The sequence below is a fragment of the Hibiscus syriacus genome, unplaced genomic scaffold (assembly GCF_006381635.1).
Source record: "Hibiscus syriacus cultivar Baekdansim isolate YM2019G1 unplaced genomic scaffold, ASM638163v2 tig00112159_pilon, whole genome shotgun sequence".
NCBI classification, from domain to species: Eukaryota; Viridiplantae; Streptophyta; class Magnoliopsida; order Malvales; family Malvaceae; genus Hibiscus; species Hibiscus syriacus.
The window spans coordinates 2490298-2510453 of NW_024063263.1; the positions used below are offsets into that span (position 1 = coordinate 2490298).

At 34.3% G+C, this 20156-nt stretch overlaps 1 pseudogene; it reads right to left on the reverse strand.

Annotated features, from left to right (window-relative positions):
- Window positions 1–4600: 4600 nt before the first annotated feature.
- On the reverse strand, window positions 4601–19801 carry LOC120175029 (annotated as a pseudogene).
- Window positions 19802–20156: the final 355 nt, after the last annotated feature.

The following is a 20156-nucleotide window of genomic DNA, read 5'->3' on the forward strand; positions in this document are numbered from 1 at the left end:
TATATACATACATATGTATATATATATATATATATATATATATATATATATATATATATATATATATATATATATATATATATATATATATATATATTATATATATAGACATATATATATATATATATATATATATATATATATATATATATATATATATATATATATAGAGAGAGAGAGAATGAATCTAACTCCTTAATGGATCGTACATCAATTATTTGAGTGGCAATCCTTTTCTTTTTCTTTATCTTTTTTTCATCTTTGTCTTGTGAGGAAACTTTAGGGAAAAGAACGATAAACTTTCAAGTGATGGAAAAATTTTCTTACTTTTTGAGAGAGTTATTTTGTTGAGTTACTAGATTATTAAAATTTATAAAGTGATCATCCAGTTATTTGTATGTTTCAAATTTGTCTCTTTTCGATTAAAAAAATAAAATCATATGAGTTTGACGTTAACCTACTAATTGTGGTATAATAAAATTTGATCAAAAAATTGTTTGGATTGTATAATCAGTTAATATTTTGAGATCAAATTTTATCATATCACAATTAAGAGGTTAAGGTTCAACTCAGATGATCGTCAATTTTTAATAAAAAAAGAGCGAGTTTGAAAATATAAATACTTGAGTGATCATTTTATATCTTTTAATAGTTTGGTGTCTTAACAAAGTATTGTCTTATAGTCAAGAGATCATTTTTGCAACTTTTAATAATCCAATGACTCAACAAAGCATCACCTATAGTTGATGAATCATTTATGTACTTTACCCATTTTTAATAATTTTCATATACTTACAAATTTTTAATTTTCATATATTTTATTACTATTTTTGGATGAAAAATCAAAATGAGAGCACAAATCAAGCGATCTCAATAATTAAGAGATTTATTATTCTCCCTAGAGTTTTCGGATTCGAACACCGACATAAATATGTGCAAGTTTTATTCCTTTTTAATGTAAATATTAAGAAATAAAAGGGCTTACTTTGAAAATATATAAATGTATATCAGTCACTTTTATTATATGTATTTTAATTTAGTATTAGTTGAGGAAAAAATAATGATCCGTGATAAATAATATTATAATGATCTTTTAATTGTTCGAGTTCACATTAAGTATTATAACGAAAACATATGGATTTTCTTTGTTTTGATTCTAAAATAACTTAAATGAAGTTAGTTGGCTTTCTCCACCAATACCCAACAAGAAAACATATGGATGCAACTGTTACATATATATTTGAATTTCTTATTTAAGTATTTTTTTTAAACTTTTTATGATATAATTGTAGGTGTAATACCCTAATCCGATACGACACAAAGTCGATCAATTAGAATGTCACACGGAACCACCGGAGTGACTAACCCAATAATTTTCTTTAAAAACATTTTAGATCATAAATTTAAAAGTCATTTAAAAATAAAGTAAATTAACATAAATAATTAAAGTTTACATCGGGGCTCCCAAAACAAGTATATCAAGATAATACAACTGAGTATTTAAAATAAAGTTACGACTCAAGTACAAGAAGGTCTTGAATAATACATACTCTCTGAGAAATAAGACTCAAGACGTACTTCGCTGCTCGGACTATCTAAAACGTCTACTGCACGATAGGCTCCTCAAATGCTCCTCCTAAATACCTATGCACGGAAACAAATTTCGAATGCTGAACTCATTATCCCAATGTCACACTAACAACTAAACCATACTAAAAGTGTTCATTAAATGCTCAAATTATCGAGTGCAATAAGGAAAGTGACTATACTCGTATACTTCACGCAACTCTCGGGTATACATCATGGTATGGCCGGAGGGTTACACATCTCGAGACACACAACCTTCTAGTTTACCTAGGGTTAGGTCCAAAATCTCTACATCATACACTACACTCGACTAACCCACCTCTCGCGAGTGTTTGAGCCTCGCCTTAGTTAGTCTCAAAGTGTCTCACGCACTTGCTTAAGGATAACCAGACATTTTATACCTCGAAACTATCATCATCTACTAGAGTGACTCAAGAGTCCTGATCATTTCCCGAGCATCAACCAAGGCTAGTTTTATGTCGTCCTAATTGATATTGTTTCTAGTTGTAATTGCATATTCTCAATGGTTCTCACTTGTAGTTTTATTCGATGGTGTATTAGTGTTCTTGGGTCCCTCAATATTACTTTTGAATCCCTAAGACTTCTTGCCCAAAAATGTACAATGATATCGATACTCGCCCTTGGGTATAGATACTATAGAGTTATATCAAGCTGAGAAGGGTTGGCAGTATCGATATTGTTGGACAAATATCAATACTCCTGAGCTAAGGTATCGATATTCTACCCTTGGTACTGATACTACCATAAGTACTGATACCAAAATGGCCTACTGGAATTGGTTAAGTGCACTCGGTATCGATATTATCCTATTAGTATCGAAACCCGACCATCAGTATCGATACTTATCGATACCCTTTGGAGAAGTATCGATACTTTCCTTCCCAAACCTTTTGGTTTCTTAAACTAGCTGACGAACAATATCGATACTATTCTTCCGGTATCAATACTTGAACCTAGAAATGACCTATTTGGGCATGAAAATGATTCTTTGAACTACTCCAAGTGCTCTACTGAGGTTCCTAAGTGTTCTTAAAGTCTTATATATGAAATAAGGGATCATAATAAATCTTTAACATACTAAAAACACCAATTACTTGAATCTACCATGAATGTTCATTTATGCTTCATAAACTCAAGACTCTTTAGGTAGACACATTCTAATGACTCACAAATGGTATGAAAGAGTTGTGAATATGTTACCTTAGTTTCCTAGTTGTTGGAAACTCCATCAAATCAACTAAGGGCCGAAATATCATTTCCTTTAGCCTTGGAGCTTTCTCCCACCTCTTTCACTAATCAAAGACAAGGTAAATGAGTTACTAACTCATCTAGGAGCTTGAATGGAAGTTAAGGATTCTTCATAACCCTTAAATACACTAAAAACGAGCTGAAAATGTTTAGTTTATTAAACCTCCACTAAAACCCACATTTAGTTTCTATGGCCAAACCTTGATCTTAATAGTTTGAATGAAAGCTTAGAAGATGGAGATTTCATTTCTTACCCTGGAATTTATGAACCAGGCTTGTAAAACTAAAAGTTTCAACCTTTTTCTAGCTTTTGGAGATGAAGGAAAGGATGAAGAAGAAAAAAGAGAGAATGATGAAAAAGAGAAGAATCAGGCGTGAGATCTTCTCCCAATCAAGAGATTTTAGTTTTTTTAAACGTTGGTCTGATTGATCTTTTAGTCCGTTCCCTTTTCTCTCAATATTAAAAATACCCCTTTTATTTTAATATCAATTGGGCCTCAAACCAAGTCCAAACCATGCTCAAATCGATCTAATACTCTTACAAGATACATGGGATCATCCAAACTATCTTAGGTTAACTCAAAACTTCTAGCCCGAGATTTAAGGTATTACAATGTGTTTATGAAATTTATAATTTCACACTTCCTAAGTCATTAATATATTTCTAAAAGTTTTCATTGGATATAAAATCATATGTCCATTTGTCTCTCCATGTATGTATACTTTCAATGAACGTTAAAAAATTTCACGAATAGAATTGAATAAATGACGTGTGGTATTAAAAGTTAGGGTTCATAATTTAAAATTTATGGATTAAATTTTATGATCTATAATCAGTGTTTAGGGTTTTAAAATCTCGGACATGCGACAATATTTAAATACTATTTATGAAATTAAAATATTTTATTAACGACATATCAAATACTAACACATATACGTATCAGTTTATATTTGTGTGTATATATATTAATACTGGAGTTAATTAATATGTTTATATGTATGTAATGTTTATGTTGTATGATTTTTGGTTACGAACATGATCTAATTTCTCGTATATTTGCTTAATTCCTGAATTATATTATAATTATAATTACTTGTCAAATGCTCTCTCTCTCTAGATCTATCTTTTGATGAAGAATTGATGCGGGGATCCGAGACATATGATGTTGAGCTGTCAGATTGCACTTTGATGGCGCTGAGATACCATGAATTGGCAGATCAGCGCAAATGCGGGAATTGATTGTGACATGTTCCTCATTGGGGTCGTTTTGAGTATGTTTTAGTCTTTTGGCCATAACTTTGGCTACAGGTGTCAGAATCGCGCATAAGACCCCAATCCGGAAAGCTCTTTTCGACACGCACGCTCTCCACATCGAGCTATGCTCCATGTGGCCATTTTTTCAACATCAAATTCTGCCGTTTTCCCCTCCGAATCACTAGATTTAGATATTTTTTACTATTTATGATAATATTTTGATTGTCAATTAGGAAGTCAATTTAAATCCGATTTAGGCCGGATTTTTTGGAGATTGCTTATTTTATTTTGAATTTCAATTTAGAGTGATTTTCGGGATTTTGCTATTTTTGGCAAAATTCGAATAAAGACGATTTTTGGCTATAACAGTCCGGTTTGTGGATTGATTTTAGGGATGGTTTTGATTTTATAATATTTTATTAAATACTAGAGACTTTTTTCTCTGGTTTTTTTGGGCGAATTTTCTCATGTGAATCATCTGTTGGAGCGCTTGCAGGATAATCATTATTCTGTCCGGCGTCAAGAATTAATTGTTTTTATGTGAGGAAGAAGAAGCACTTGCCACCTTAGGAACATAAACAGGGAATTCATCAATCTCATCAATCCATGGACTCTTCTCCTTGCTGGATTAATGGTCCTCAAAGCTTTCCAAACAGCGCTGTTGCATTTAAACCCTGACCCGAATGCGATCTGCCATGTCCGGTCGCCTTTTCGGATCCTCCCTTTCGCTTCCGAGTAAGCCAGCTCATACCACAGGGAACTACTCGACGTGTTACCGAACCTATAAGTGTCATCCTCGACGGCTCCATGTGCCAATCGGTGAGCTCGAGGTTTTTCTCGAGCTCATCTAGCACGGCTCTCCCTCCGGCGTGGATGCAGAAGTGCTGGAAAGCTAATTGAAATCCGGGATGTATGTCCTGATCTTCATTTTGAAGACTTTCCTAGCAACTAGAGTGACGAAAAACAATAATTGTTCGGACATGGAAGGACCAATGGTCCCAAGGTGGTGATGTTGGTCTTTAGGGCTTCGCCAGCAACCGCCATGAGGTCTTTCGAGAGCGAAACGCCGATCCTTTTGGTGTCGTCCTCGCGTTGGAAGACGCAGTTGTAGCACTTGTCGTCAGCTCCTTTATGTGTGCGTACGGTGTGGATGAGTTGATATTTCGAGCGACGACGATCGGACAACTTGTTCGAGAGAAGGATCGCGGCGCCACCCATACGGAACAAACAGTTCGAGACCAGCATAGATCGATCGTTACCGAAGTACCAGTTCAGAGTAATGTTCTCCATGCTCACTACTAAGGCATATGAGTTAGGGTGGACCTGTAACAAAAACAACATAACATATAAGCCACCAGTACTTTATTAGCATTAATTCGAGTTCCAATTTAATTATTCAAATCGATATAGTTAGTGTCATAACCATTTTTTTTGTAAAACAAATTAAATATTATTTTAAAAAACGATTATGACTTTTATTTTGAAAAATTGAGTATTTTGGATTAATTTGGATTAAATTGAATAGAGTCGCCATCGACCTTTGGGTTAGGTAGGTCGAATACCTAAAAAAGTCTTTTTAAAAGAAATTTAAGAAAAATCATTTTTTAAGACTAAAATGGTCTACATTTACCAGAAATCAAATTTAACAGGTTCGGGAGTCGGTTACGTGTGGGGAAGGGTAAGCACCCCCACAACGCCCAAAAATGGTACTGTGTCGCTTACATGTTGTCGTAAAATAGTGGAAATTACAAATCGAATATAAAGTTAAAATATGATCTATTTATCGAACGTTGATTAATTTGCTTCGAATCAATTAATTAGAGAAAATTCTTTAATTCGAAAAGAAATCTCGAAATTAGCAATCCTCCATCGAGAAAGCTAACTCGACTATTTCTTATCAATAAAAGAATATTCCCTCGTTAATAAATATATGAATCGACTAAAAATGAAAATCGACTATTTGCACTCGCATTCAATGAAATAAATTGATAAAAAAAGGATCGAATATACATCGTAGAATGAAAATTAATAATTTACATGAAATGAAATAAATTATTATTTAGAGACATTCATTGCAATGTTCGATTTAAAATGAAATGGATTAACAAAATAAAATCAAATTAATTTCAAGTTCACATTTGTTCGAATGTCATATCGGATTGTACCACTTCGATCAAGCGATACTTTCCATGCACGTTCTACAAATTTGTGTTCTCAAAATTATTTGAATTAGTTATGAAATGTTTAACCAAATACGAGAGATACATAAAGTGCTGACACAAAATAAATTAATATGAATATAAATCATGGAAGAAAAGCAAATATATGTATATATAAGGCACAAAGGTGGGCTCCACACGAAATACACATAAATACACTTAACAACACTTATATACATAAAAAATAAATAAATCCCGAATATCATTCAATTTGCAAATTAGAAATTTAATAGGAAAAATAAAGTAAATAAATCACCTTGCACATACAATTTATATACATATGGAAAACATAAATAAATAAATAAATAATCGATGTAAACATGATCTATGCGCTAATATAAATATATTTACACCAAGCAAGCATACACATTATAATTTAATATTAAGGCCTAAATGAACAAACATCAAACCTGGCAAATCAAAGTATGAAAAAGTAAAACTAACGGCAAGGAATAAAATAACACATCACAAATTAATAAGTGAAATCAAACATTTAACTAAAAACAATTAACAGTGTAAAATGACTAAAATATAAGAATGATGAAAGTTAAAGTTCGAAGTAAAATACCCAACATTTCAATTAAGGACTGAAATATAAGAAAATAAAATACTATGATACTAGCAGGAACTTACCCAAAGATAAAATAACAAAAAAAGACTTAAATGAAATAAACACAAACATGAAGGCCGAATCATAAATAAACCAAATGTAAAACAGTGACCATAATAATAACTTTACAAATACCATGACTAGATTCAAATGTCAACAAAAATACACAACACAAGCTACCAGTGACTAAAATGATTGATTTACAAATATTGCTGTCAAATTCGAACATAAAAAAAACAACACATGATCAGTGACTAAAATGTAAGATACATAAATATCATATCCAAATTCGAACGTTCACAAGAAATAAGCAACACACAAAAACCCGTGACTAAATTGAAATGATTATAAATATTGAGACCAAAGTCACATATAACCAGAATAGCATAACAAGTAATAGCAGGACTAAAATGTAAGGAAGGAAAAATAAAGGCTCGAAATCAAATAATATATAACTTCATTATATGGCTTAATAATTATATTACAAAGCGCGGGGGACTAAACGTGTAGTTACCCCACAAGATAAAAACACGCTGAAGGTCCCTTGCTGAAACGGCGCCGTTTTGATTGAATAATATGAGCCCAAGATCGGGCTTGCTTACCCATTCATCCCCATTTCTCATCTCTTATCCAAATAGAGAGGAGAGAGAGATTCAAAAATCTCTTAAACTCCTCTCATCGGAGAGAGGGACCCGGCTGAGCTTGCGGTAGCAAGCAGCGACGCACGGCTGCTGGCGCGGCGGCCGGAGGGACCAGGTGATCCCAAAAGCATCCCCTCACCTCCTTTACCAGAAACCTAAACCATTTCCTCTCAAAACCACCTAGCAACCCTAGATCCAAGATTATACCTCTCGAAAGCTTTGAACTCCGGCGACCACTTGGCTTTCCGGCACTCCTCCGATGAAGGTATTATCCTCTCCTACTCCTCTTTTTTCTTTCTTTTTTTTTTGTTGTGGTTCGAATCCCCCCTCCTTTTTTCTTCGGTTTTTTTTTATTGATGCATGTGTTGATATCTTCTAACTGATGGATGGTTGAGTTCGTAGGGAATGATATCCCTATACTCATGCTGTCATCTCTTGGATTTGAATAGATTTGCTTGGATTTTTCCAATTTTTAATTGATTTCTCTGCTATCTCACTGTTGAGGGTCACTGTGGATGACGGATGAACTGGAGAGATTGGCGGTGGCTCGAGAACTCACCAGCGGCGGCTCACTCGGCTCGGGAGTGACCGGTGAAGACCACGCAAGGCTGGGGAAGCTAAATAGCCAGAGGCGGCTGGCTGGCTTGCTGATGAGTTAGGTCGGCGGCTGTCATTAGGGGATTAGGGTTAAAACCCTAATTTGTTTTAGGGTTTGAAACCCTAATCTGTTTTAGGGTTTGAAACCCTAATCTGATGGGTTGGTGAGATAGGGTGAAACCCTAGCAATGTTGGGTCCTGTTTGGGCCGGTTGTAATGGGCTTTGGCTTGCCAAAATATTGTAATATGTAATTAATATAATAATAATAATAATAATATAATAATAATATAATAAATTAAAATTAAATTAGATAGGAAAGACCCGGACAAAAACGGGTGTCCACAGCTGCCCCTCTTTGCACATTCTTGTGTTAACCAGAATAGGGCAAAGACGACAAGACATCACGTTTTTGTCTGGTTCTCTCCCTTTTAAACTTAGAAATTGGATAATGTTGGTTGTTGGGGACGACACTGCTCATACATGATGAAGAGTTCTGGTCGTCTAAAAGTGACAAGGTTCCTACATGATGAGGACTATGGTCGGGGAATGACACGGCTCATACGTGATGAAGAGTTCTGGCCATCTAAAGGTGAAACACGGTTCCTACGTGATGAGGACGGCTGGTTATCTATGGTTGACACGGCTCCTACGTGATAAGGAGATCTGGTCTGGGAATGACACGGCTCATACGTGATGAAGAGTTCTGGCCATCTTAAGGTGATAACACGGTTCCTACGTGATGAGGACGGCTGGTTATCTATGGTTGACACGGCTCCTACGTGATAAGGAGATGGTCTGGGGATGACACGGTTCCTACATGATGAGGACGGCTGGCCATCTTTAGAAGCTATGGTTTCAAGAGAAACCAACTCAAAGATGTGCTTCAATAGAAACAAACTCAAAGATTGAATTTTGATAAAAATTGTCTCAAGGGAGACAAAATTCGTTTCAAGAGAAACGATCTCAAAGATATTTGCTTTGTTTCAAGTGAAATAAACTCAAAGATAAGTTTTTCCAAAGCAACTGTCTCAAAAGAGACAAGATTCGTTTCAAAGGAAACAACCCAAAGATGGCATTTAAAGGGAATTGTCTCAAGCGAGACAAAATTTGTTTTTAAGGGAAACGTTCTCAAGATCGGTATTTCATGGGAAATTGTCTCAAATGAGACGAAATTCATTTCAAGGTAAATCTCAAAGATGTTTATTTTGTTTCAAGGGAAACAGATTCAAATATGGTAAATTTGTTTCCAAAGAAACAAACTCCAAGATTTTTCTCAAATAAACTGTCTCGAGAGAAACAAAATTTGTTTCCAAAGAAAGAGATTCAATGATTTTTTTTTAAACATTGTCATAAGAGACAAAACTTTGTTTTTCAGAAAATTGTATCTTAGTGAGACAAAATTTGTTTCCAAAGAAACAGACTCAGATTTTTCTTCAAAAGAAACTGTTTTAAGGGATAAAACCTTGTTTCCAGAGAAACAAACTCAAAGATGATCTTATTTAAGAGAAAATGTTTCAAGAGACAAAATTCGTTTGAAGGGAAACGACTCAAAGATGTCATTGAAAGGAAACTGTTCATGCGAGACAAAATTGGTTTTAATAGAAACAATCTCAAAGGTGGGTATTTTCAAAAGAAGTTGTCTCGAGAGACAAAATTTTGTTTCAAAGGAACAAACTCAAAGATTTTTTTCAAAAGAAATTGTCTTTAAGAGATAAAATTTTGTTTCAAAAGAAACTAACTCAAAGATGGATCTCATCTTAAGTGAGACCAAATTTGTTTCAAATGAAACACTCTCAAAAGTTAGTTTTTCATTAGAAACCGTCTCAAGAGAGACAACATTTGTTTTTAAAGAAATTGACTCAAAGATGATTTTGTTAAGAGAAACAAACTCAAAGATTTTCAAAATGAACATATTCAAAGATTTACTTCAAAGAAACGGTCTCAAGAGATACAAAATTCATTTTAAGAGAAACAGATTCAAAGATTTTTGTTTCAAAGAAATTATCTTAAGAGAGACAAAAATTTGTTTCAAAAGAAACAAACTCAAAGATTTTTGTTTCAAAAGAAACTATCTTAAGAGAGAAAAAATTTTGTTTCCAAAGAAACAAACTCAAAGATTTTTTTCAAAAGAAACAATCTCAAAGATTTTTTTCACAAAATTGTCTCAAGAGAGACAAAACTTTGTTTCAGACTCAAAGATTTTTCACGAAATTGTCTCAAGAGAGACAAAACTTTGTTTCAAAAAAATAGACTCAAAGATTTTTCAAAAGAAACGACTCAAATATTTATTCAAAAGGAACAAACTCCAAGATTTTTATTCAAAAGGAACAAACTCAAAGATTTTTACAAGAGAAACTGTCTCAAGAGACAAAACTTTGTTTTAAAATAAATAGACTCAAAGATTTTTCAAAAGAAACACTCAAAGATATTTATTCAAAAGGAACAAACTCCAAGATTTTTATTCAAAAGGAACAAACTCAAAGATTTTTTCAAGAGAAACTGTCTCAAGAGACAAAAATCGTTTTAAAAGATTCAAATATTGTCGATTTTGTTTATATGGAAATAATCTCAAGGGTGTTTTCAAAAGTGTTTATTTTGTTTCAAATGAAACAATTTCAGGATTTGTTAAAAGGGAAAACTGTCTCGTGCGAGACCAATCAGCTTTGAAAATCTCAAGTGATATTAATTTGCTTTAAGTACAACAACCTTGAAATTTGTATTATGAGAGAAAATGATGTCTCAAGCGAGATGAAATTTGCTTAAGATATAGTCTCAAATGAGACAAAATTTGTTTTTAGAGAAATTGTCTCAAGCGAGACAAAGTTTGTTTTTGAGAAAACGATCTCAAGTGAGATCAACTTTGTTTAATGTGAAACAAATTCGAAATTTGGATCTCAAAGGGAAAAGGTCTCAAGCGAGACAAAATTTGTTTTGAAAGAAACAACAATCTAAGGTGAGATTAATTTTGTTTTAAGTGAATCAAATTCAAAATTTGTATCAAAGGAAAAATGTCTCAAGCGAGACGCAATTTGTTTTAAAATTCTCAAAATTTGTGGAAAATGTCTCAAGCGAGACGTAATTTGTTTTAAAGAGAATGTTGTCTCAAGCGAGACAAAATAAAATTTGTTTTTAAGAAAACTATCTCAAGTGAGACGACACTTATTTTTTTAAAGAAAATAATCTCAATAGCTCAAAGTTATCTATTGATTCCTGCATGTGAGGAAACATCTTCAGAAGATCTGATTGTTGACTTCAGGAAGCCAAATATGTGGATTGCATTGTTCTTTCAGGTTGAAAACACCTGGTTATTTCCGAGCTCTAATTTCCTGAAAAGATCAGAATGATGCAATTTGACTAACTATCTTGGAAGTTATGATAGATGTCAAGATGAAATTTATTGATCTTCTTTTATTGAATTTGTCCTCAAGTGAGGAGAAAAAGTCTTTAATACACATGATGATAAATGTTTGATGCAAATTTTATGTATCATGGATGTATGTATGTATGTATGTATGTGTGTGTATGTATGTATATACTTTTCTCGATCTAGAAGGAGAATGATCGCGAGAGCAGTCTATCATTGATTCAACTTGTCCGTATTTCCACCATGGTGTACTCTTGCAAACCTTGACCTGAGACCATTTGTTTGTCCCATCAAATTTGTCCAAAAATTAACTTTCTCTTGCCCCAGCTTCGATTCTGAGCTTCGGTGAGATATTTGTTGAATCTAAGATATGCCTCCAGAGATTATCTTGTTTGAAAATTTTTCTTCCTCTTTTATTTTCAAAAGTATGAAAATATCAATTAAATAATTTTGAAAAATGTTTAATCAAAAGATATGAAAATATTGCCCCTTTTAAGGTTTCACAATTGACAAATCATAAAACAAGAGTTCATTGGATATCAAAGAATTAATTACTCTTTTAATCCTTCAATAAATTATAGCTATTTGACAAGTGTCAAGATCAATGCTATCTTTGAGAGATGGTTAAGTAAGGAAGGATAAAAAAATCTCAAGTGGTTATTTTTGGTCAACAGTATAGTGTTCTCATTTATTTGATGTTCTCTGATCTGATGGAGTAGCTTCTGTACTCAGCTATTGGAAGTGTGCTCTGACTCCCAACTCTCATGTTCTCATTCATGTTGTGTGATGCCTCATCAAGGGATTTGAGCAATCGTCTCCTATGTAATAACCTTCATATTCGAGCCGCCCTTTCAGGTTTTCAACTCGAATCCTCCTTTGGTTTCAAGACGTTACTCAGAATTTTACGTCTTTAACCCCCCTTTGTTATTTTTCTCTATCATGCATTAAAGATTTTAGAAAACTTTTTTTTTGAAAATAAAAGATTAATCCTGACGGGCGGGATGAAATATGAAGATAGTCTCTTCCGCTTAGAAATCCATGTATGATTAGAAGGGACTTGTAAGGCACGTAATGTAGGTCATGGTTCAGGGTTATGAAAGAAAGGGATAAAAGGCCCAAACATGTGTTTTAAGGGTATTTGAACCAAGGATCAATTAACTCTGATGCCTTCGATCCTGTTTTGCTCAATTTGAATCTACTCGCATGCTCTTCTCTTGATGTTTTATGATCTTCGAGTCAAGTGATTCTAGAGTGATTGTTTTTGATTAATCTCACGGTTTGAAGCTTAATGCGCCATTTAAGTCAGGAGACTCTTTGTCTGTGTTCTTTGTCCTCTTTTGTTCTTTGCTTTTTCTTTGATTTTTGCTTTGATTTTTTTCTTTGGTTTGATCTTTGCACTCTACGTCTGGTTCACCTTTCGGTATCTCATTTGGATCAATTTTCTTCACTCAGATTTCCTTCACATTGTTCCCCAGTGTGGAGGGTGATCCTTGGTTAGGGTTAAATCAAAAGAAAATATCATTCAGGCTCAAGGGGACACAAGGGATATATTTTCTCCTTTGTGAAGGGATAAAGAAAGAAAGCGTTCATCATCTCATAGACAGAAGTCCTTGCAGAAGAGGTATCCCAGGGGGATAAATTTCAGGATTAATTTTTATTTAAATGAAAACAGTAATTAATGCATGATAGAATTATTTTGAATGAATTCCATTTTTTCTCTTCGCTTCTTGCTCTCAACATGTCTTCATTGCTCATGCTCGTCTTCATAAAATTGATGCGAGATGCCCCATACTGTGTCTTCTTTGTATGAAGGTTTATGTTCAAGTGAGCATCTCGTACTCAATGTCTGTAGGTTTTATTGGTAGAAAATGTTGGTTTTACGTCTAAGAAGACGATGGTGACTTTATTGGCTCAAAGAAAGGTATGGGTATGATTTTGTGTCTCAAAAATAAATGCAGTGTTTCAAGGTGGAAAGAATGTTTCAAGGCCTTAAAGAGAGGGAATGTTCAAGGTCGAAAAGAATATCTCAAGGTATCAAAGAGATAGAATGTCAAAAATTGGTTATTTGGTAGTGACCAGGAATTATCTCGGGTAAAAATCGAGATTTTATTTTGGGTTTTAGACGGGATAAGATAGGTCCAATCTTGGCATATGTCAAAGATCTATAATTCTTGAAGAATTAAGAGAATATGTAATTCATTTGATATTCAAAGAACTCAAGATTAAAATTTGTTCCATTATTCAACCTTAAAAGGTAGTATAAATTCAAGTATTAAGATTAAAAATATTTATGCAAATATAAAAGAGATAACAAACGAGTTCAAACAAACAATCTCTCAGTTCAAGTGTTAGAAGCAATGCCCCAATTTTCTTCAATTGTAGATGCCCTCAAGTTCTGGACCTTGATCTTCAGTGTCTTACAATTCTCAGCGGAATGACTGAAGTTTCCTATATTGTAGTCGTACCCGAGATCAACATCATGGACCTCCAGGAACGGGGACTCTTTTCTCGAACCATCCTGGAAGACTCAATCGAACAAGCTTCTATCGTGTTGATTTCAGCTTCTTGTTTATATTCTCAATATGGTCACGTGATCAGGATCACTTCCACAGACTTCTCCACAAATTGATCTCATGTTTTTATGAATGATGCATATGAAAATGCTTAAAAATAAAATATATATGCAAAATAAAAAGATGCAAATGCAGATGGAAAAATGTTGACCCCAACGATGAATATCATAGAATAGTCTTCACCAGAAATAAAAGTTTTCGCATTACAAGACAATCCAATTTACAAACATGTCTTCGCTTAGATGGTGAGCCTGGAATGGATCACTGCTTCCTTTCGGATCTTCGTCCTCAATAATGATGCCCTCTAGCGCTCTGTAATCTGACTCCGTTAATGCCTCTGTGGTAGTGAGGTCGGTGTGTCGCTCTTTGATAACTAGCGATGAAATGATTGTAGATAAGACTCCACTGCTAGATTACTCCTTGAATCAGTGGATCATCATCTCAGTATTGAATGATGCACGATCTTCGAGAAAATCTCATTCTTGTACTCTGGACTTCTTTTTAGCCCTCGATGCATGTCTGTGTATGCGATCGCTTGATTGAAAACTTTTATCTCTTCTTGCGAAGATTTTCTCATGGATATCCCCTTGCGGATCAATATTTTCGCATTATATTATGTCGATGCAATGCAATGCAAAGAAGGATGAAAAACGACACAAACAAAATAAATAAGTTAGTGTGCAAAAACAAAGAGAAAAACGAGTTAGTACATGTAAATAATTTATACGGATAAAATATTAGTCAGAGATGATATACCACCTACCCCGTCATGATATCTACCCAAACATGCTTTCAATTAAATAACAATCCTACCCGGACATGCTATCTACCCAAAAATGATTTAATTTCAAGAAAATAATCCTAACCGCATGGTATCTAGTTCGCATGCTTTTATTCTAAAAGAATAAATATTCTACAAACTTAAAACAAAAGGTAAGGGTTTAGAAATATTCCTCCTTTCTGTACACCTATTTTAGGTACCTGCTGACGGACAGAGATTCGATATAGCTATACCTAGGGTGACCATTTTACGGTTCACTATATGCATGGTTTCGGTTCTAACAGGAAAGGGACTCGAATTGTCCTTGATGTCGGTGCCCCCTTGGGCTACCAAACCCTCAATCCTCACCCATTACAGGTTTCAAACGGATCGAGTTCAATTCGAGGGGATTCACTGCCTTATACCCATACGAGGAATAAATTCCTACGAAGGTATAAGGTATGTATCCCATGGGTTGTTTGCTAAAACTCATACGAAGAATAAATTCTTACGAGAGTAAAGCAATCACCCTAACTAATTTGGATCGAAGCTCATGTCTAGAGCTCGTGTTATGCTAATGAAAGTGATGTGTGTGAGGAGAAACAAACAAACCTTTGACTCAAAAACAGGGAAAATAAAAAATAACACCCAACGAGAACTAAGAAATATCTGAAAAAATGAAAACAATTAAAATGTTAGTATATAAAAATAATAAATAAAAATTCAATAAATAGATCATAGTTTTACTAAAGATTCGAACTTATAATTTCCACCATAACGACCATATATAAGCGACCGACAGCCTGACTCTCTAGTTCCTTCCCCAGCGGAGTCGCCAAGCTGTCATAACCATTTTTTTGTAAAACAATTAAATATTATTTAAAAAACGATTATGACTTTTATTTGAAAAATTGAGTATTTTGGATTAATTTGGATTAAATTGAATAGAGTCGCCATCGACCTTTGGGTTAGGTAGGTCGAATACCTAAAAAAGTCTTTTTAAAAGAAATTTAAGAAAAATCATTTTTTAAGACTAAAATGGTCTACATTTACCAGAAATCAAATTTAACAGGTTCGGGAGTCGGTTACGTGTGGGGAAGGGTAAGCACCCCACAACGCCCAAAAATGGTACTGTGTCGCTTACATGTTGTCGTAAAATAGTGGAAATTACAAATCGAATATAAAGTTAAAATATGATCTATTTATCGAACGTTGATTAATTTGCTTCGAATCAATTAATTAGAGAAAATTCTTTAATTCGAAAAGAAATCTCGAAATTAGCAATCCTCCATCGAGAAAGCTAACTCGACTATTTCTTATCAATAAAAGAATATTCCCTCGTTAATAAATATATGAATCGACTAAAAATGAAAATCGACTATTTGCACTCGCATTCAATGAAATAAATTGATAAAAAAGGATCGAATATACATCGTAGAATGAAAATTAATAATTTACATGAAATGAAATAAATTATTATTTAGAGACATTCATTGCAATGTTCGATTTAAAATGAAATGGATTAACAAAATAAAATCAATTAATTTCAAGTTCAATTTGTTCGAATGTCATATCGGATTGTACCACTTCGATCAAGCGATACTTTCCATGCACGTTCTACAAATTTGTGTTCTCAAAATTATTTGAATTAGTTATGAAATGTTTAACCAAATACGAGAGATACATAAAGTGCTGACACAAAATAAATTAATATGAATATAAATCATGGAAGAAAAGCAAATATATGTATATATAAGGCACAAAGGTGGGCTCCACACGAAATACACATAAATACACTTAACAACACTTATATACATAAAAAATAAATAAATCCCGAATATCATTCAATTTGCAAATTAGAAATTAATAGGAAAAATAAAGTAAATAAATCACCTTGCACATACAATTTATATACATATGGAAAACATAAATAAATAAATAAATAATCGATGTAAACATGATCTATGCGCTAATATAAATATATTTACACCAAGCAAGCATACACATTATAATTTAATATTAAGGCCTAAATGAACAAACATCGAACCTGGCAAATCAAAGTATGAAAAAGTAAAACTAACGGCAAGGAATAAAATAAACACATCACAAATTAATAAGTGAAATCAAACATTTAACTAAAAACAATTAACAGTGTAAAATGACTAAAATATAAGAATGATGAAAGTTAAAGTTCGAAGTAAAATACCCAACATTTCAATTAAGGACTGAAATATAAGAAAATAAAATACTATGATACTAGCAGGAACTTACCCAAAGATAAAATAACAAAAAAAGACTTAAATGAAAAAACACAAACATGAAGGCCGAATCATAAATAAACCAAATGTAAACAGTGACCATAATAATAACTTTACAAATACCATGACTAGATTCAAATGTCAACAAAAATACACAACACAAGCTACCAGTGACTAAAATGATTGATTTACAAATATTGCTGTCAAATTCGAACATAAAAAAAACAACACATGATCAGTGACTAAAATGTAAGATACATAAATATCATATCCAAATTCGAACGTTCACAAGAAATAAGCAACACACAAAAACCCGTGACTAAATTGAAATGATTATAAATATTGAGACCAAAGTCACATATAACCAGAATAGCATAACAAGTAATAGCAGGACTAAAATGTAAGGAAGGAAAAATAAAGGCTCGAAATCAAATAATATATAACTTCATTATATGGCTTAATAATTATATTACAAAGCGCGGGGGACTAAACGTGTAGTTACCCCACAAGATAAAAAACACGCTGAAGGTCCCTTGCTGAAACGGCGCCGTTTTGATTGAATAATATGAGCCCAAGATCGGGCTTGCTTACACATTCATCCCCATTTCTCATCTCTTATCCAAATAGAGAGGAGAGAGAGATTCAAAAATCTCTTAAACTCCTCTCATCGGAGAGAGGGACCGGCTGAGCTTGCGGTAGCAAGCAGCGACGCACGGCTGCTGGCGCGGCGGCCGGAGGGACCAGGTGATCCCAAAAGCCCCTCACCCTCCTTTACCAGAAACCTAAACCATTTTCCTCTCAAAACCACCTAGCAACCCTAGATCCAAGATTATACCTCTCGAAAGCTTTGAACTCCGGCGACCACTTGGCTTTCCGGCACTCCTCCGATGAAGGTATTATCCTCTCCTACTCCTCTTTTTTTTTTTTTTTTTTTTTGTTGTGGTTCGAATCCCCCCTCCTTTTTTCTTCGGTTTTTTTATTGATGCATGTGTTGATATCTTCTAACTGATGGATGGTTGAGTTCGTAGGGAATGATATCCCTATACTCATGCTGTCATCTCTTGGATTTGAATAGATTTGCTTGGATTTTTCCAATTTTTAATTGATTTCTCTGCTATCTCACTGTTGAGGGTCACTGTGGATGACGGATGAACTGGAGAGATTGGCGGTGGCTCGAGAACTCACCAGCGGCGGCTCACTCGGCTCGGGAGTGACCGGTGAAGACCACGCAAGGCTGGGGAAGCTAAATAGCCAGAGGCGGCTGGCTGGCTTGCTGATGAGTTAGGTCGGCGGCTGTCATTAGGGGATTAGGGTTAAAACCCTAATTTGTTTTAGGGTTTGAAACCCTAATCTGTTTTAGGGTTTGAAACCCTAATCTGATGGGTTGGTGAGATAGGGTGAAACCCTAGCAATGTTGGGTCCTGTTTGGGCCGGTTGTAATGGGCTTTGGCTTGCCAAAATATTGTAATATGTAATTAATATAATAATAATAATAAATAATAATAATAATAATAATAATAAAATTAAAATTAAATTAGATAGGAAAGACCCGGACAAAAACGGGTGTCCACAGTTAGTATCGAAACCTTTTCGTATTTGATCCAATTATCGGTCTAAAGCACATGTTATGATACATTAAATTTTGTGCATGAACATGTTTCATTTTTCGAGTTTTCGCTTTAGAATAGATCGATAATATAATCGAGACTCATGTGATTATGGATTTATTTAAAACGAAATTCATCGTGTACCTGTAGGAGTTGTTTAGCAAGGTCAATAGAAATGAGTCCAGCACTGCAACCCATTCCACCAAGATTATAGCTCAAAATGTTGCCTCTAAGCTTGTATCTATTGACAACTATGGCGGAAAGAGACGGCGTCGGATTAAACAAGCTGCAATTCACCACGAGGATACCGATATCCTTGGCCTTAACACCAGTTTTCTCCAGCAGTTCATCAATGGCACCGAACATCACGGCCTCGGCTTCTTTCCTCGCCTCCGCCATGCACGGGTTCGGCGGCACGCGAATCACCGCCTCCGGCAAGTACGTCTTCTGTCCTAAACCGGACCGCTCGAGTATCTTCTTTTGAAAAGCCAAGTTCTCGCCGGTGAAACTGCCGGCAAAAGCAGATCTCTCCATGAAGATTTCCCTGGTGCAAATACGCTCGGGTTCGGGCTCGTAACAAGCGAAATCCACCAAGAAAACTTTCCTGGGACAGCTGGTGAAGTAAAGCGTGGCTAAGAAAATTAAAAGTCCCAAACAAAGGGTTACCGAGGCAAGATTGAACTTGAGCTGCTGCCATAGTTGAACGAAATCGAGCAACTTGAGCGTCGAGAGATGAGCCGAAGCGATGCATAATATAGGCACCAGCATTAAATACATGGCGTTGGAGATTAAATAATGGTAGCCGAGCTTCACGTATTTTAATCTCACTGAAAGAAGAAAATTTGGGAGATTATCTTCTTTCATTTGATGAATCTGTAGTTTGAACATTAACTGGCTCAGGATTCGAGCCTTTTCTACTCTCTTCTGCCATCTTTTTTTTGGCAACGAGACAAAGTTCAAGCAAAACCCAGATCGAAAAGTTTATCCGAATCAAGAAAAATGAAAACTTTGATCTGTTTTCGACTTGGGATTTTCCGAGAAAATGAAGGAAAGCGTGGGAAAAAAGATTAATGAGTAGTAGTTTGTGGGAAGAGGTTTAGGGGAGAATTTAAAGATCTTAGAGGGAGAGAACTACCCCCAACCGTGTTTTCTTTAGGGAATTAAGAAACCATATTTTTGCATTCATATAAAATATAATTAATTTTGGGAAAATTATATTTGTTGGTGAACTTCTTTAATTCATCATATTAAAAAATAGGGTAAAGTATGAGTTTAGCACCTAAATTAATTTTCAATTTTTTCAAAATCATACATAAAGTTTAGTTTTTATTTCATTTTAGTACCTCTGTAACGTCTTAATCCACTACAATCCGAAGACCGAAGGATTAGTACTCCCATTGAAGTGGTTAACCCAA